The sequence below is a fragment of the Pinus tabuliformis genome, chromosome 5_2 (genome assembly GCF_031772625.1).
Source record: "Pinus tabuliformis cultivar Carrire ecotype Pingquan chromosome 5_2, CPIR1, whole genome shotgun sequence".
NCBI classification, from domain to species: Eukaryota; Viridiplantae; Streptophyta; class Pinopsida; order Pinales; family Pinaceae; genus Pinus; species Pinus tabuliformis.
The window spans coordinates 678258454-678276614 of record NC_142306.1 but is presented as its reverse complement, the minus strand read 5'-3'; the positions used below and the strand labels follow the sequence as shown (position 1 = coordinate 678276614).

Below are 18161 nucleotides of genomic sequence, written 5' to 3'. Positions count from 1 at the left end.
CTGCAACAATGACCATTTTTTGGTTTGCTCATCCACACCATTTGCTCACTCACATAATTACTCTCAACTTATACAGATAAGTAGGGCTGCTGGATCCATGAATTGGATCAAGGATGATGATCATTGTTGTTTAGCCCCATGGAGGATGTTGTCCTAATACGTTTGGATGTTGATGGTGGGTGATATGAACTTATTCTTGGGCCAGAGATAGAGTTGGGACTTGGGAGAAGTGACGAATGCAAGAAGAAAAGACAACGACTTGGAGGACCCCTGCTGCCTTTTGTGCTTGCAATCAATCGGCAGTCACTGACATGAGTCATAACCAAGTGATAAAAATCGCAGAAATAAGGTGATCAAGAAGTCTAGTTGTCAGTAACTGTGGATACAATTTTTATGTGCAGGAACATAAAACCTTCTTCTTGGGCCAGAAATAGTGTTGGGACAGAAGAGTGACACAATACAGGAAGAAAAGATAGCAACCTTGGTTTGCAACAGAGGATTGTATCTGGGGACCTCCATACTCCATTTGCTAAATACATTTAGTCAGATGACATGGAAAATGTAGCCTTGCTGAGCAAGATGCAATCATCATTGGAAGCAAGGAGCTTGTACATTGTTCTCTACATAAGATTATTTGTGTTAAAACTTAAGAGTGGTGTCTCGGGGTGACAATTGTGTTTTGTTGTCTTCCAAACAGAAACTGTGGTCTTATTGGAACACTGATGTTCAAGTATGTATATTGAAGGTGTCTGAGAATTCTGTCAATTGCATGAATGAGTTGGAAATAACCATGTCATACAGATTGATGCATGAGTATATATTCAAGCTGGCACTGATAAAAAGGAAGTATGACAATGTTTATGAGCATGATTAGAACTGATTTGTGGACAGGCAGTGATTGCTTAGCTGCATCTGAAGGGCTTCCCAGAAGCGGCTCTTCACTTTTTCAAAGATGAGAAGGCATGATTTAACTTAGCAGTGTAGGGTGAAACTATTCAAATTGATGTTGCTTCTGCAAAACAGAGAGATGTTGAGGTCACTGGTATACACTTGGAACTGAGGCCCTTTGGTAAGGAAATGCTGCCATTGTTGAATATGCTTACCAAAGATTAAAGAATTTTGAAAGGCTTTCATTTTGTATCTTGTCATGGACAATATTGATAAGTTTTTGAAGATGTTGGGGGTTGCATAAATATAAAATGATGTTATGGGTCAGTTTCACAATGCCCATATGTGAGTGCAGCAGTTCATGGGCTTACAGAGATTGCTGATATGCTTGTACTTAATAGTTAGGTGGCAATCTGCCCACTCTGCCATCTGGAAATAAATCATCACTTATTGTACTCCATCAATTTGTTGCAATCATGAATGGCTGTTATTGAGGGTTACTAATGGCCTTTTTGGGGGTGGGTAGCATAACGCAGGGGTTGCAGTCCATGAAGAGAGGATGAAGGAGCTGCAGCCAATAGGGGTTAAGATACCTTGACACTTCTGGTGGGTTGGATAATGCAGGGGGTGCAGTCCATGAAGAAAAGGATGAAGGAGCTGCAGCCAATAGGGGTTAAGACCTTGACACTTCTGGAGTTGAAAAACAAAATGGCGAGGTTGTAGTGGTCGGTGATAGAGAAGTGAGAGGAGACAATGACGATGAGGTAGGATGGGATGTAGAAGATTTGAAGCTCCCTACAGATGTCTAAGCTGCAAATGTTGCAGGTACAACTCATAATGTCATTAGTTACGCCATCACCACGTATGCCAGTAATTCAAATATGGATACACAAAATCTTTTCTTGCAGGTGAGAATGCAGCTGCTAGTAACATTAATATGGCGATGCAGCTCTCAAGTCAACAACTTGGTATTAAGAATTTCACTCCATTAAAAGTTAAAACCTTTGTTTTTGGATCTTTACATGGGCAGCCATACATACCTCCCTACATTTGTTTCTGCACTGTGGTCTTCTTAGCAATAGAGGGAGGCTGGAGTGAGACTGCTAGCTCAAATGTCAGAGGTCCATGAGCTTCGGTATTTAAGCTTTTTCAATTAGATGAGAAACTTAGACTAGCTTACAAAGCCACAACAGATGGGAAGTTAGCTTACAAAGCCACAGCAGGTGGGAAGTTTAGTGAAGCATTAAGGTTATTTCTTACAATCTTGCACGCAATTCCAGTTATTGATGTAGATTCCATTTAGGAGGTTGAGAAGCTGAAGAAATTGATTGGAATTGTTAAAGAATGTGTTATGGGTGTTCAAATGGGGGTCAAGAGGAAGTTAAAGATCATACTGTTGAACAACAAGAGCTTGCAGCCTATTTTACTCATTGCAACATTCAAAAAGTCCATTTGAGGTTGGCTTTGCTGAACACCATAGGTGTTTGCTAGGGAAATTCAAGTTTTCGAAAACATAAAAGCTTGGTTTTTCAGTACATTTAACTACAACAACAAGGTCTTCAGTGTTCACCATATCATCATTCCAGTTGGAAATAAAACACTAGTGATAATTTCTTTTCTATTCACTAGGGATAATGGCTCTTTACAATCCCTGCACAAAATGCTAAATACGAGACAATACTTACAGCTGTTAGCTCTGTATAAACTGAAGTCCCAACATGCAACAATTGTTTTTCCTTTAGCAGCTCCAACAACCAACTCCTTGGACACCTTGGACTGCTCCTAGTGACTTGGCAGCCCTCCTGGCATGCCCCCTGTACACTCAATCAACAATCTGCCCATCAAGCAGTTCTTCAGCTACATCCTGTAGGCCATGGTCTGCTTTCTCAGTCCTCCTGTAGCAGACATTAAAGCCTTGGCCTACTCCTTTAGTCCTCAGCCACATTGCTGTAGCAAGTTCACGCCGTCACCCCCCCTGCACGGAACTCCACAGGGCCACTAACTTGGCTTGATAACTGCTGGCAAATGAGCTCGCTGCAAACCATGCAACAAAGGCCAGCAAGTTCTGTAGGCATGTGGGAGGCAGTTGCAGGATGCTAAAAACACTGAATTATGACTTCAGAAATCCTTTTGTTGTTTTTGGAGCAACTTTTACACCTCTATACCATGGTAAGAAGTATGTGTCCTGTCCACATTGTACACCACACTTTATTCCAATCATAAAGGGAAATCTATGTGCTATATGTGAGCTTGCAGTTGTGTTCTGGGTCTTTAGCTGCAGCGCAAGAGAAAGGAAGTTAAGGATGATACTGTTCAACAGAAAGAGCTTGCAGTTTATTTTAGTCATAAGAACCTTCAAAAATTCCATTTGAGGTTGGATTTGCTGAATACCATGGGTGTTTGTTATAAGGGATGGAGCTTTAGTACAACAGCTAACTTTGCTTGATGACTATTGGAAAGTGAACCCCTGCAAACCATTCAACAAAGGTACAAGAAGTTCTGCAGGCATGCGAAAGGCAGCTGCAGGATGCCAAAAAATTGAATTATGATTTTGACTTCAGAAATCCTTTTGTTGGTGGTGCAGCAAATTTTACACCTATATACCATGGTCAATCAGAAGGATGTGTCCTGTCCATATTGTACAACATGCTTTGTTCCAGTCATACAAGGAAATATCTTCCCTATATGTGAGCTTTCCATTGTGGGTTCCGATGCTTCTGGGTGCTGAATGTGCGTCTTTATTTCAAGAAATTTCATTTACCCATGCATATTTCCATATCAATATTGCACTCTCTTCCTTTGAGAGCCATGTTGAGAGATATGGCAGGACAATCACTAACAAGTCTTGGACAGACTTGAGGGTCTTCTTAAGAGACCGGAGGAGGCTGTTTATTGATCACTGAAGTGACAGTAGAAGTAAAACTTTCCATGTTTTTTCATTGTTTACAATTTGAAATTTCAGTCTGTGTTTTTGCTTCCCTTTCTCAGGAAGTAAAACTTTCCATGTTTTTTCATTGTTTACAATTTGAAATTTCAGTCTGTGTTTTTGCTTCCCTTTCTCAGTCTCAGACAATGAAAAGTGCCAGTAATTTAGCTTTAGGTCTGGAGAATTTTTTATAGAACCCCCTGGGTGTTTATCCTATCTTTATCATGCAAGTGTTCTAGTGGTTTGTCTGAGTAGAAACAGGCACTAGGGTCTTATTATTCAACATCAGAAAGCAATGCAATTGTTTGAATGCTTTTTCATATGTAGGTCCTGTCTGAATCAGAACTGGTCAAATCGCCCCATTGGACTGGGCATGGTATTGAACCAGCCTGCTGACCAGACTGGTACCTAACCAGTACAAACTGGCCCTAATTGGCTGGACAAGAGACTTAAATTTTTATGAAATTTCTGAATGAATTTTCTTGTACATGCACAACAGACTTAGGTTTATTATTTTGATGATGACTATAGATGCAAAGTAAACATTTGTAATTTTTTCTCAATGCCTGGAAATCACAATCATCTCTTAATTATGACTCAAAATTTATAACTTTGAAGTTGTCATATGTTTGAACGAAAACTATTTTACAAAATACTTAAAAGAATTGGTTTGCATCTACATAACAGTATTCATGTCTATACTTGTATGTTGGCCTTAGGGCTTTAGATTTGGGTTTCTATCTTTGTTTACACGGGTATTCTAAGTTCAGAACATAACCATCACTTTTACACTAGAAAGGCTTGGAAATTCTATAGCCAGATGTTTGTGCTACATGCACTTGAAAAGGTGTCATTTATTTGCTGAAACCAAGGCATCTTTTAATGCAATTGACTCACAACAGGAAGGAAATATATGACACAATTTGGATTTGCATTGTTTGTATATTTACTTGTCTATATGCTGAAAATTTAGTAGTGGGGTATATTGTATTCATGCTGCCTAGGAAACTTACACCACGTGGCCTCATTCCTAATCTCAAACTAAACCTCGCAGCCAAACACTGCTTCATCTCAGGAACAAATTATAAGGCCTTTAGGGCTTCAACATCTAAGACTCTTTGGTCTTCTTTTTTCTTTGGAGGCAAGGTCGTTTGAAACTCAATGCATGTTATATTAGGATCCAAGGGACCAAACTTGGCGTATAAAGAAAAAGCACTACTTTCTACACATGTTTTTATTACCAAAATAGGTGCACCAAACCTTTTTAAATCCCGAACACTAGTAGTAAAATTGTAGCATTTCATAGTAAGCCGTTTTTTGTAGCTGATATCAGAGGAAGAGATTGCTGCAGCAGCAGAAGGAGAGATTACCATGGGAAGCAGAGGGTTTCAAGAAACAAAGAACTGATAAGGGGAGTAGGTCGTTTTTTCAGATCGAAAATGTATCACAAAAGGGTTATTTGGGCCCTCAAGGAAAAGAGTGGGGGCAATTTTTCCCAGCATGCTAAACAATCGAAAACGTATCACAAAAGAGGTATTTGGGCCCTTAAGGAAAAGAACGAGGCAATTTTCCCAGCATGCCAAACAATCGCAGGTGCCCAAATCTGATGAAAAGGCTCCCAAATTCTATCTTGCAGAAGACGTGCTTGATTAGACCCACTTCCTTTTCACACAGTAAATCAATAGTTTGTTGAGGACCCAGATCCCCAAAAACTGAGATTGCTAAACCTATCAATCGCAATTCTCAAAAAGAGTAATGGGAAATTGGGAATCCAAGGCTTATGATGAAAAAAATCTTAACCTTATGCTTGGCGCCTGTGTCAGAGCTCTGGAATAGTGAAGACAGAGGTAATCAATGGGGAGAAGAGGAACTTAGGTCTTTCAATGTTGTACAATTCTTACACATCCACGCTTCGTTAGGTAAAAGCTGCAAACATGATAGAGCTGTAAACTCTGGAATGCATAACAAAGGAGCTAGAAAATCCAAAAAAGAGCGTAACCTTGTTGCATAGATGGCAGCTTCAACATTGCCCATTACTTCACTCAGTTAAGCAGCACCCTGTTCTTGGCACTGTCCACATATGGTACCTGCTAGGAATAAGAATGGAGAAATCGATCTTTTCATTGATTTCAAAAATATCAATAAAGCATTAGATAAATATAACTACCTTGTTCCAACCGTGGAACACATCCTCTAGTGTATTTTAGGTTCTAAAATTTTGTCTATGTTTGATGATTTTTCTAACACCCCAATTCCAACCCCTCAATTGTAAATAACATGTACATGCAAAGATTAGGCTAGTGGGGGTATCATGCCCATGTGTATGTATGTGTATAAGTTTTGGGACCAGAGTATCGATGTGCATATGCTTTTATATGTTTTGAGGCTAAAAAGTCTGGTGTTGCAAATATGATATTTCATGCACACTAATAAACACATTAGCATTGCAGACCAAATAAGATGAAAAGAGTATGGGGGGTAAGACCCCATGTGCATACAAAGTGGGTTTCATATAACTTAATAATTATGATAAAAGTGCATTGGCTTCTCAAAAAAGTCCATGAAATGACTTGAGGGGTGTTAGGTGTCAAAAAACAAATATGCAAATAAAAGTATGTGTGTGGGAGCTACTAAGGGTTAAAGTTGTTATGTGCTTATTTGTGCTAAAGAAAATCTAACATTCGTTAGATTTCTTTCATCTTACAATGTTGTTATTAGCAATACACTTGTGTATGATAGAATGAAATCTAGCATATGTTAGCTTTCTTTTGCTTGATAATGTTGTTGTTGGCAATAGGCTTGTGTTTTTGCTAAATGTAAATATAACACGTTAGTTTTTTTTCAACTTACATTGCTTTTATGTGCTTGTGTTTGAGCTATAAGGAAATTTAGCATGCACTAGATTTCTCTCACAATGCAATGTTGTGGTTGGAAATTTGGTTGTTTGTGCTAGAAGGAAGAAATATGCTAGAATTCTTTGACCTTGCAATGTTGTTATTGGAATTTTGCATGTGATTGTGTTAGAAGGAAATTTAGCACACGCTAGATTTCTTTTATTGCAATATTGTTATTGGCAATATGTTTCAGTTTGTGCTAGAAGTAAATTTAGTGTGTGTTATATTTCTTTAACCCTACAATGTTGTTATGTTCTTGTGTTTGTGTTAGAAGGAAATCTAGCACGGGTTATATTTCTTTCATACGGTAATGTGCTTGTGTTTGTGCTAGAAAGAAATCTAGCATGCGCTAGGTTTCCTTGCCATGTAATGTTGTTGTTGTCAACATGGTTGTGTTTGTATTAGAAGTAAATCTAACGCGAGCTAGAATTATTTCACCTTACAATGTTTGTGTCTGCATGTGTTTATACTAGAAGAAAATCTAAAACACATTGATTTTTTTCACCTTGCAATGTTGTTATTGGCGATGTGCTTATCTTTGGGCTAGAAGGAAATTTTGCATGCACTAGATTTATTTCACAATGCAATGTTTTTGGAAATATGGTTGCTTGTGCTAGAAGCAATCTTTTAAAACTCCGACTCCAGTTCAGAAACAATCGAGGGTTAGCTCCGACTTCGACTCCGACTCCAGTTCAGAAACGGTCGAGGGTTAGCTCCGACTTCGACTCCGACTCGGACTCGGTATCGACTCAACCGGTTTGATTTCAATGACTCGGTAGTTGTAAAAAATACATTAAATATTTTTTTATTTTTTTTATTTGTTATTTTATAAAAAACATAATTTTGAATATTTTCATTCATGTTTCCAAACACAAAGCTTTAGAATATAGAGAGAAGACAACATATGATCAAAGTAGGCTCATGAATATATCCATTATATCAAAATGGCACCTAGTGCACTATCCATTACAAAGTTCATACTTAGCCACCACTGGCAGGATTCTTTTCTGCCTCAGCCTATAAGGACAATCACTGGACTACAACAACAATAATACCAATTCTCTGCCCCTACTGAAGTCTCAAAACGTTTGCTTTTTTAAAAACATTGTATGGCTCAATGCAATGTTTCAGTTTTCTAATTCATGCCACTAGGATAACCATACTTCAACCTTGTAATTTTCAAAACTTTCTCACAACGATAGATTACTTTAGGGCTATAAATATGCAATAAATAACAACCCAACCATTGATATGTAGGAGGCGGAACAACTTTTGACAAATGTGCTTTAGGATTTTTGTCAAAGAGGCTAGCCGACCAAGTTGTTATCGAGCCAACTGAGTCATTATCGAGTCGACCGAGTTGTTATCGAGCTGACTGAGTCAATGACTAGCTCGATAACAATCCGACTAGCCATTCCGTTTCGGTCGCCGAGCTGACCCGGCGAGCATTGGCTTGCTCTGACTTGGCCGAGTCAGAGTCGACTTGGTCGTTTTTTAGAACAATGGCTAGAAGGAATCTAGCATGTGTTTTGTTTCCTTCAGCTTGCAATCTACTTGTGTTTGTGATGGAAATGAATCTAGCATGCACTAGACTTCTTTAGTCCTACAATGTTGTTATGTGCTAGAAGGAAATATAACGTGCGTTAGATTTCTTTCAAATTGAAATGTGCTTGTGTTTGTGTTGGAATTTTTTTTTAGCACAGGCTATATTTCTTATACTCTATAATGTTGTTGTTGGCAACGTGCTTGTATTTGTGGTAGACATAAATCTAGCACTTGCTAGATTTCTCACTCTACATTGTTGCTATGTACTTGTGTTTGTGCTAACAGGAAATTTAACACATGTTAGATAGATTTTATTTTACCTTGCAATGTTGTTATTGCTAACATGTTTTTGTTTGGGCTAAAAGGAAATCTAGCTTTTGCTAGATTTGTTTTGTCTTGTAATGTTGTCATTGGAAATATTTATATGCTTGTTTTAGAAGTAAATATAATGCAGACTAAATTTTCCTCACCCTACAATGTTGTTATGTGATTATTTTTGCATTAGAAGGAAATATACTATGCATTATATTTCTTTCATCTTGTAATGTTGTTATTTGCAACGTGCTTGTGTTTTTGATAGGAGGAAATTTAGCATGTGTTAGATTTGTTTTGTTTGGTAATGTTGTTGTTGGCAATATGTTTGTGAAATTGTACTAGAAGGAAATCTAGTACGTGTTATACTTTTTTCACAATGCAATATTATTTTTGACAATATAGTTATTTGTGCTAGAAGGAAATCAAATGCCTTGCATTGTTTTTATTTTGCAATGTGTTTCTGTCTATGCTAGAAGGAAATCAAATGCCTTGCATTGTTTTTATTTTGCAATGTGTTTATGTTTATGCTAGAAGGAAATTTAGCATTTAATAGATTTCTTTTTTTCTTGTAGTGTTGTTGTTGACAATATACTTGTGCTTGTGATAGAAGTAAATCTAACACATACTAGATTTCTGACACCTTGCAATGTTGTTATGTGCTTGTTTTTATGATAGAATGAAATATAACACACATTAGATTTCTTTTAGCTTACAATGTTATTCGCAATGTGTTTTTGTTTGTGCTAGAAGAAAATCTTGTGGGTGCTAGATTCCTTTTTCCTTACAATGATGTTATTGGTAATATGCTTGTGTTTGTGCTAGAAGTAAATCCAACATGTATTAGGTTTCTTTAGCCATACAATAATGTTGTTTACTTATGTTTGTGCTAGAAGGAAATATAACATGTGCTAGAGTTTCTTTTACCTTGCTGTAATGTTGTTGTTGACAACATATTTGTGTTTGTGCTAGAAGTAAATCTAGCATTTCTTTCACCTACCAATGTTGATATGAGTTTTCTTTTTTTTCTTATGCTTAAATTTCTTTCCCCTTCTAATGTTGTTATTACTTTCTAGCACATGTTAGATTTCTTTCACCTACCAATGTTGATATGAGCTTTTTTTTGTTTTGTTTTGTTTTTGTTTTGAATTCGTTCTTTCTTTCTTGTAATGCTTAAATTTCTTTCCCCTTCTAATGTTGTTATTGGCAATGTGCTTTTGTCTGAACTAAAAATAAATCTAGCATGTGATACATTTAATTTTCTTTGCAATATTGTCGTTGGAAACATGTTTGTATTTTTGCTGAACGTAATTCTAACACATGCTAGATTTATTTCACCCTATAATGTTTCTATGTGTTTGTTTTTATGCTGTTAAAATTGGAAACTAGGGCTAAACTCCACGTGGGTCATCTTATTAATGGTAGTTGATATTTTTCTTGGATCTCTCTCATCGAGAGGTGTAGGTTTGATCTAAAGATCATCCGATTTCGATAAGTATTCATGGAGATCTGAATTTATTTGTGTTATGGGACAATTCGTCAAGATCAGCGAACAACCAAATAAACCCCACTTGTGCCCAACGTTTTAGTATAAATAGATGTGGCCTTCAAGTCATTTCTACACACACTTGGAATCTCTTCCTCTTTACTTGTCTTTGGGTTTTAGTAGGAGGAAAGATCTTAAGGAATAACACTGCCCTATGGAGAAGCCCTAACGCTGCCCTATGGAGAAGCCCTAACGTAGCCTATGAAGAAGCCTATACGCTGCCCTAAGGGTGGTATGGATCTACCCTAGCCGCAAAAAGTCTAGAAGAGAACAATGAGGAGTTAGGAGGATATTCCAGGAGGCCGAGGAGCTGTTGAAGAAGGCCGCAACCCACATCTTGAGGTTGAGAGGCAGGGGGATTGTTTTGGGGTGGTTAGGTGAAGGAATATCCCTAGAAGGGCTGCCGCAACTAAGGGACAACTTGCTGTAGCAAGCCACAATAGATAAGAGGAGGCCGAAGGATGGAATAGGGGTTGGAACAGTCGAGCATTGCAGCGAAGGCTTTCCTCCCCTCTTAGAAAGGCAGATGCAGTTGTGGAGGGCTATTCTGGCCACATTTTGAAGGTTGTTAGGACTGCTGTTAGAATGCCCTAACCAGTCCAGCAATGCAGCAAATAGAAAAGCCCCAAAACAGTGATGATGATACATTGAAGCAGCATGATGATGATATATCGCAACAACATGATGATGAATGCTGCAGCATGATGGTTATAGTGACGAAGTGTATCATAGCATAATGAGGGGCAACACAATGGTGAGGTGCAACAATATGATGTAGCAAGTTCATGGTGCTGCAGGTATAGCACATTGGTACAATAGCATGCAAGGGACAACAAACTAACATTGGGACAGTTGTATGGTACTTAGTAGCAAGTACACGAAGCATGCAATGGTACAGAAGCATGCAAGGGACAACAAACTAACATTGGGACAACTGTATGGTATTTAGCAACAAGTACACCAAGCATGCAATGGTACATCAACATGTAAGGGACATCAAACTAACATTGGGACCACTGTATGGTACTTAGCAACAAGTACACCAAGCATGCAAGGGACAACAAGCAAGCAATGGGACAACAAACATGGACAACATGGTTCAACTATGACACATGGGACAACAATACAACATTAAGTGCAGCAGTCATGAGGTCCAGCATTGTGATGATGGGTGCAGCATGGTGCAACACGGTGGGGTGCAACATGGTGCAACACGGCGAGGTGCAGCATGATGATGAGATGCAACACGATGATAGGTGAAGGAGTCGCCTTGGAGAATTAGTGGAAGCAGTATGTCTTCAACTGATCTCATGCATCGTCTTCTTAGAGATGATCTATGCTCTCATTTAGATAAGTCAAAGTGTTGACTTTAGTTGTATATGTACTATCTCTCTGTCTCTGTCTCTCTGCTGAACTATTGAAGAACATATAAGAAGAATTGATCAAGGGTTTCCCCACATTGGGGTTTGTCCCTGGCTAGCGCGACATCTTGTGTCCTCTTGTCTTGGCTTGTCTTCTGCGATTTATATTTATGTTCTATCTGTAGTTTACTTTAATGCTGATGTGATTGCTAATCTGGAAAAAATATTGAGCTAACTGTGAAAATTGAAATAAATTGCTCTAGAATAGAACATACCCAAAACTTAACATGGTATCAGAGTTGAGATGAAGACAAAGCCCAAGCAAGAGTGAAAGAGCAACCACCAAAGACAGCTGGGAAATGACAAAATGATCAATGGATTCCTCATCCCTCTTCTAATTCACCAAGGGTGAAGTCGAAGCAAAGAATATTATCAAAATGGCGCAGCGAAAGTTTCTGATGGCCTACCTGAAGATCACTTCAATGGGAAGTCCGAATATAAGGGTGGAAGGAAAGGTAGATGACTTGGTTGAAATAAGTTCGACCATTATGCAAAGGAGTGTTCGACTGGCAGGGACACATCACTTGATGATGATAACAATCATTCCAGGGACATCTTCAATGATCAAAGGAATGACAGGACACAACCGACTCTTTAGAGAAACCAAGGAACCCCAGGTATGAAGAATCAAATGTTGTTTATGATAAGATAAAGAAGTGTTATCTTGTATTGGCCCTCTCCTTCAGATTCTTTGGGAATCTAGCTTATTGATTGTGGTGCTTCAAGGCACTCCATCGGATAGAAGGTTGCTCTCTCTCTAATTTGGTATAGATGGAAACATTCATGGGATTATACTTGGAGCTGATGTCGCCCATCCCGGAAAGGGTGTTACCCCTCAATTGAATGAGGGTAACTCGATTCATTTACATAATTTCTTTTATGTACCTGATCGCAAGAAGAACCTGGTGTCCATTTTGGCAATGGAAGTGCAAGGTTTCTGCGTGGCATTCATCGATGGAAAGGTATGTGTTTGAAAATAGAATTTTCAAGGATGCTTTTACTTGTGGGTTCAGGGTTGGCAATTCTATCAAATTACAGAAAGTCCATTGGGGACCATGTCAGTTGACACATAGCACCAGAGGTCTATGAGTCAGATGATGACAGGGATCCCTGAATTCAAAAGGAGCATGAAGGTACATGTCTGAGATGTACCGAAGGAAAATCTCACAAGGGGACCATTTCCCTCATGTAGCAGGTCCATAGGTTTGGAACAACCCGAGGAGGTTTGAGATTCATGACCAGGAATCTCATGTGTGTAGGTGGAAGAAAGCCCTCTATGGCTTGAAGCAAATCACCCCAGGTTTGATATGAGAGGATTGATAGCTATCAGATGAAGCTGAGATTCACTGAGAGTGAAGGCGATCCAAACCATTGTTTGAAGGTTATGGATGATAGACCTCTCATACCGGCGCCTTCTGAGAACAACCTATTTCTGACAGGTGCAGACCCTCTCACTTGCAGAAGTAAGAGGGAGTTGGATTCCGGATATGGAATGGTAAACTGCAAGCCCGTGACTACCTCGAGGATCTTAACTTTCAGAAGTTATATGGTGGTGATGCCGGACCAGATTTGGGAAATGGCTCTGAGTTTCATAAACTCATTTGCATTGATGTTCTTGGTGAACTTCTGTTCGGATATATGTTTTGCAATTAGCATGGTGAGCTCATATTTGGTTGAGCCTCACTGGGTTGGTGCCAAGAATCTTCTGAGATATCTTTGGGGCACAATCTCTCATGGATTGAGATAAACTGTTGGAAATATGACGCTGCATGATTATTCGAATGCTAACTGGGCACCCAGTGTGGAGGATCATTAGAGCACTTCTCAGTGTTGGTTCTTTTTGGGTTCTGCTTCGATATCATGGATGAGCAGGAAACGTAAGTCAGATGTTATAAGCACCACCAAGACCGAATACATAGCCACGAATTACATTTAGAAGTACCTTAAGATGAGCGATGTCTATTTCATGCTATTATATATATGACATCATGAATTATTGCTTTTATTTCACAACACTAATAAAATAATTGTTGATTTGGTTTGTCATTACTAAAAATAAAATTTCTATTTTATTTATTTTTGGTGAGATATTGTATTGATAACAATTATTGATTTGAATGGTCATTTAATTTTTTCATATCAAAATTTCCCATGCTATAGAAATTTTTACAATGGATTACATTATATGTAAAAATTAATAGATAATTGGTCTATTTGTTTGAATTAGATCATTACAATTATTTGTTTCAATCGTGGTTTAAGTTATCATTATACCTCTTAGAAATTAGTAATGTGAAGGATGACCCATTGCATTCTTATAACTTTTTTTATTCCATATAAGTTGAAAAACTATATTAGGTTCTATGTAGCACCAACAATAAACATACAATTTGTACTAAAAGAAGCACCAAAAGCAACTAAGGTAGAGACTCTAGAAATTAGCATATAATTAATTAGGTTTGAAATTTAAAAATTGTATTATATTGTATGTGGAAGTTAATATGTAATTAGTTTGTTTACTTGCACTAGACCATTGTAATTATATTTTTCAATTGCAATTAAAGAAATCCTCATAAGTATTAAAACCAATGATTTTAATGGTGGGTCAACGCTTTCTTAGAAGAATTGTATTTCATACAAATTAAATAAAGGTACTAGGTTGTATATATAAATTAAACATATCATTAGTTTGTTCATTTTAATGGGGCCATTGTATTTGTATTTTTGATTACTATTAACTCGTAAAATTAATTCCCTTTGCATATAAATGGAAACAATTCATAATAAATATTAACATCATTTTTAATTTGGTAGGTGTTTATGTCCTTAAGCAATGAAGTGTAGATATTTTAATATCATACATGTGGTTGCAGTGCAGATGCAGATGGGCATTACTAGAAGTCAAAAGATGTTGATATTTGAAATGGAAGGAGTATTCTTCAAATCATACACCAAAGATGAACACAATTTTCATATTCAAAGAGAACTAGATTGATAGTTTGGTGGTAGGTCTTATTTTTTAAGGGCCATAAATATTAAAATGTTGCTTAAAAAATTATGATGTCACAATATGGACATTAATGTCACTGACAAGTACATCTGAAAAGTACTTGAAAAGTCAAATATTGATATAGAGTACTTTAAATCTGCATGGGACAAGTCTCATTGTTATTTGCAAACAAAATTGGAAGCATGGAGAACAAGACAATTTTATGAGAAAAAGTTTACTGATGTGTGGTCCCAATATGGAGATAATTATAAAGAATCAAATGTATTGCTAATGATACAACAAAGCATACTTTTCAATTCATTGGATATCGATCAAACCACATCTTGATAAAAGCCTATACAGGAAAAGAGCAAGGTACTTGGCTTATGCAAGTTTTATTCCCCCTTCTTAAGACACCTCATTGTATCAAAGAAAAATATGAGTACATTCGAATGTTCAATAGAACATGTACTTCATTGTAGTGGATGGAGATAATTTCCTTTATAAATTTGTTGGAAAGTACATTCCAAATTTTCAATACATTTTGGACATAGTTTTTGTTGTATCAATTTGTATGATTTCATATTTTTTGAAATATATGGGAATTGCCAATTATATTAATATGTATATTTCTTATTATTTATAATTTATTTTGCAATGATTTTGTTGCTTGCCTTTTAAATTATCTTACATGAACCATTGAGACATGTTATTTTTAATGATTTTTTTTACTTATATGCATCAATAATCATATATAAATGTGAAATATAAGTTTTGAAATAGAACTCCTTGCAAGCAAAGGTGTAATTCTTACTCAAGGATTTATAATAATTTACTTGATAAATGCTATGTGCACTATTTACTATTCACAATGCATTATTCACTATTAAGGCTAATGGGAAATGTGTCACAGATGAATGATTTGAACCTTTTGAAGCATAAAATATGTGATTTCTCAATTCATAATTTTCCTAAATTTATATGCTTAAATCAATTAATGGTTGTAGTTGCAATCATATAACAATGAAAATCAACAAGGCACAAAGTTAGTTATTTATTGTTTACATATAAAATGCACTAATATGAGTGCATAAATATGATTTGTAATTTTTGAGATAAAAATTTATTGTAAATAATTTTGCATTTCTTAAAAAAACATATAATTAATGATAATGTTTGCTAAGTGGATTATCAAGGTTTGGTTAGACACTATCATGGATGAATTATATCTTTGAACTTTAAGACATTTAATTTCATTACTTAAAGTTAATTTTCTGTAAATTTGTATTTTAAATAAATTGAAATTCTTAATCCATAATCCTATCACTTAATTGATTAAGAGTATTAATTTCATATTGTATTGTTTTAAATCAAAACTCTATGTAAAACAAAATTATCTTCTTAATAAAACATGGAATAATTAATTAACAATGGATGAATTATATCTTTGAACTTTAAGACATTTAATTTCATTACTTAAAGTTAATTTTTTGTAAATTGGTATTTTAAATAAATTGAAATTCTTAATCCATAATCCTATCACTTAATTTATTAAGAGTATTAATTTCATATTGTATTGTTTTAAAACAAAACTCTATGTAAAATAAAATTATCTTCTTCATAAAACATGGAATAATTAATTAACAATGTGTTAAGTGGACCATCTAGACTCGTTAAAGAGATGGGTCAAAAATGGTTGTATCTAAACTTTTTGCACCATAAGACATTGATTTTCCCATCCATATTAACATTTTGTCATTTTCAATTTTCAAATAGTTTATTTGTGGTTTAAATAATTTCATAGGACCCGTTAGGATTTGAAGAATTCTATTTGGTTACATGCATTGATAGAAGTTTATATATGTAATGTATTTTTGAAATGTAGTGCTTAATATATATATATATATATATATATATATATATATATATAAGTAATTGATAATGAATTCTAAGTAATCTATACAAAAGCATTTATTGACTTTTATTTTTCTATCATGAGGTTTTATATAAATGTATAAATGTGGCATTTTTTTTGAAATAAAACTCCATGTAAAATTAAATGGTTTTCCTAACAACACACAGAATAATTAATTGGTAATGAATGTTAAGTAGATTGTTCAAGTTCATTCAAGATACATGCCATAAATAAATGTAATTAAACTCTTTGCAACATAGGACATTTGATTTTCCCACCCCTAACATTTTGGTAAATTTCATTTCTTAAATAAATTATTTGTAATTGAATAATCTGATAGAATACAATAAGACAAGTATGTATTAAATTCTATTTAGTATATATGTATGTATACATGCAATTTGTTTTTGAAATAAAGTTCTTAATGTAAGTAAAAATATAATTTTTAGAAAATTAATAATTTAAAATCAATCTTTGATGAGTTCTAACTAATTTATTCTATTTTGAATTGACAACTTTTTCTAACCACGCATTCTTAAATCAATTATCTCTATATGTAATCATGTCATATAAGTGAATAAGTCAAGAAACCATTATTTATCATGTGGTTTAATATGAATGTATAAATGTGACATTGTTAATGAATTCACAATGATCATTAAGTAGACTATTTAAGCTCATTCAATAGATGAGCCATAAATGAATGTCTTTAAACTTTTTGCACCATATGATATGATTTTCCCATCAAGATAAACATTTTGTAATTTTCATTTCTTAAAGAAACTATTTGTACTTAAAATAATCTCATAGAATCCAACAAGACTTAGAAGCTATTTATTCAATTCCATTTACTTATATGTATTGATATAAGTTTATAAATGTAATTTATTTTTGAAATAAAGCTCTTAAGTAAGTAAAGATATATCTTTTACAAAACTAATTAGGATTAATTGATAATGAACTTTAAGTGGTTTATTCAGATTATATCAAAAATCAAGTGTCATAGATGAATGCCTTTTAATACATATTTAATCTTCAAAATCAATATCTTAATGATAATTTATTTGTATTTACATTAAGTATTTAATAATTAAAGAACATGAGGACTTATATAAATTTCAACTAAAATTCAAGAGTTATGTTTCACAAATATTTCTTCCCCATTAAAAATTCTTATAATTTTCTCCTCTTAGTGAAAGTAATGGTCAATCATGGTTTTCCATACAATTGAGACTATTATTTACATACATTGAGACTATTATTGGTTTTGACAATGTTTACAAGAAGATATCAATATCCACACTACCATCAACTTTACTAATCTTTGAAAGCCCTTGCCTCCACTACTTACAAGAAGACCACTAATTCTTGTTTACTTCAATTTGTTACATTGTCCATCACAATGGAATGACCTGAATACCCATTTAAGAACTCTCATTTGATGTACTTGGATTTTTAGTGGAGATAGATCAAAGGTGCCTAACTTTCTTAAATACCTAAATCAACAATGCCTAACTTTTATAATGGATCCCTTGATGTTATGAAGATGAATGATCACCCCCCCATTAGTGCTTCATAAGGGCATGAAGGGACCGTAGGGAATTGAGCACAAAAACATTTTACTAAATTTTTTGTAGAATAGTTTCAATGCAATGCAAGGGACACACATTCTTTCCATTTTCACTAAGATCCTCACATCACCATCATTCAATCAATAAATCCCTC

The 18161-nt window shown here is 35.3% G+C and overlaps 1 long non-coding RNA gene across 1 annotated transcript in view; it reads left to right on the top strand.

The window, feature by feature from the left end:
* Positions 1-15063, top strand: part of LOC149160926 (uncharacterized) — an 18980-nt gene extending 3917 nt beyond the window's left edge. Inside the window, exon 2 of the long non-coding RNA XR_016261478.1 lies at positions 14406-15063. This is a non-coding gene — a long non-coding RNA (uncharacterized LOC149160926). The remainder of the gene's footprint in view (positions 1-14405) is intronic.
* The last annotated feature ends 3098 nt before the right edge of the window (positions 15064-18161 follow it).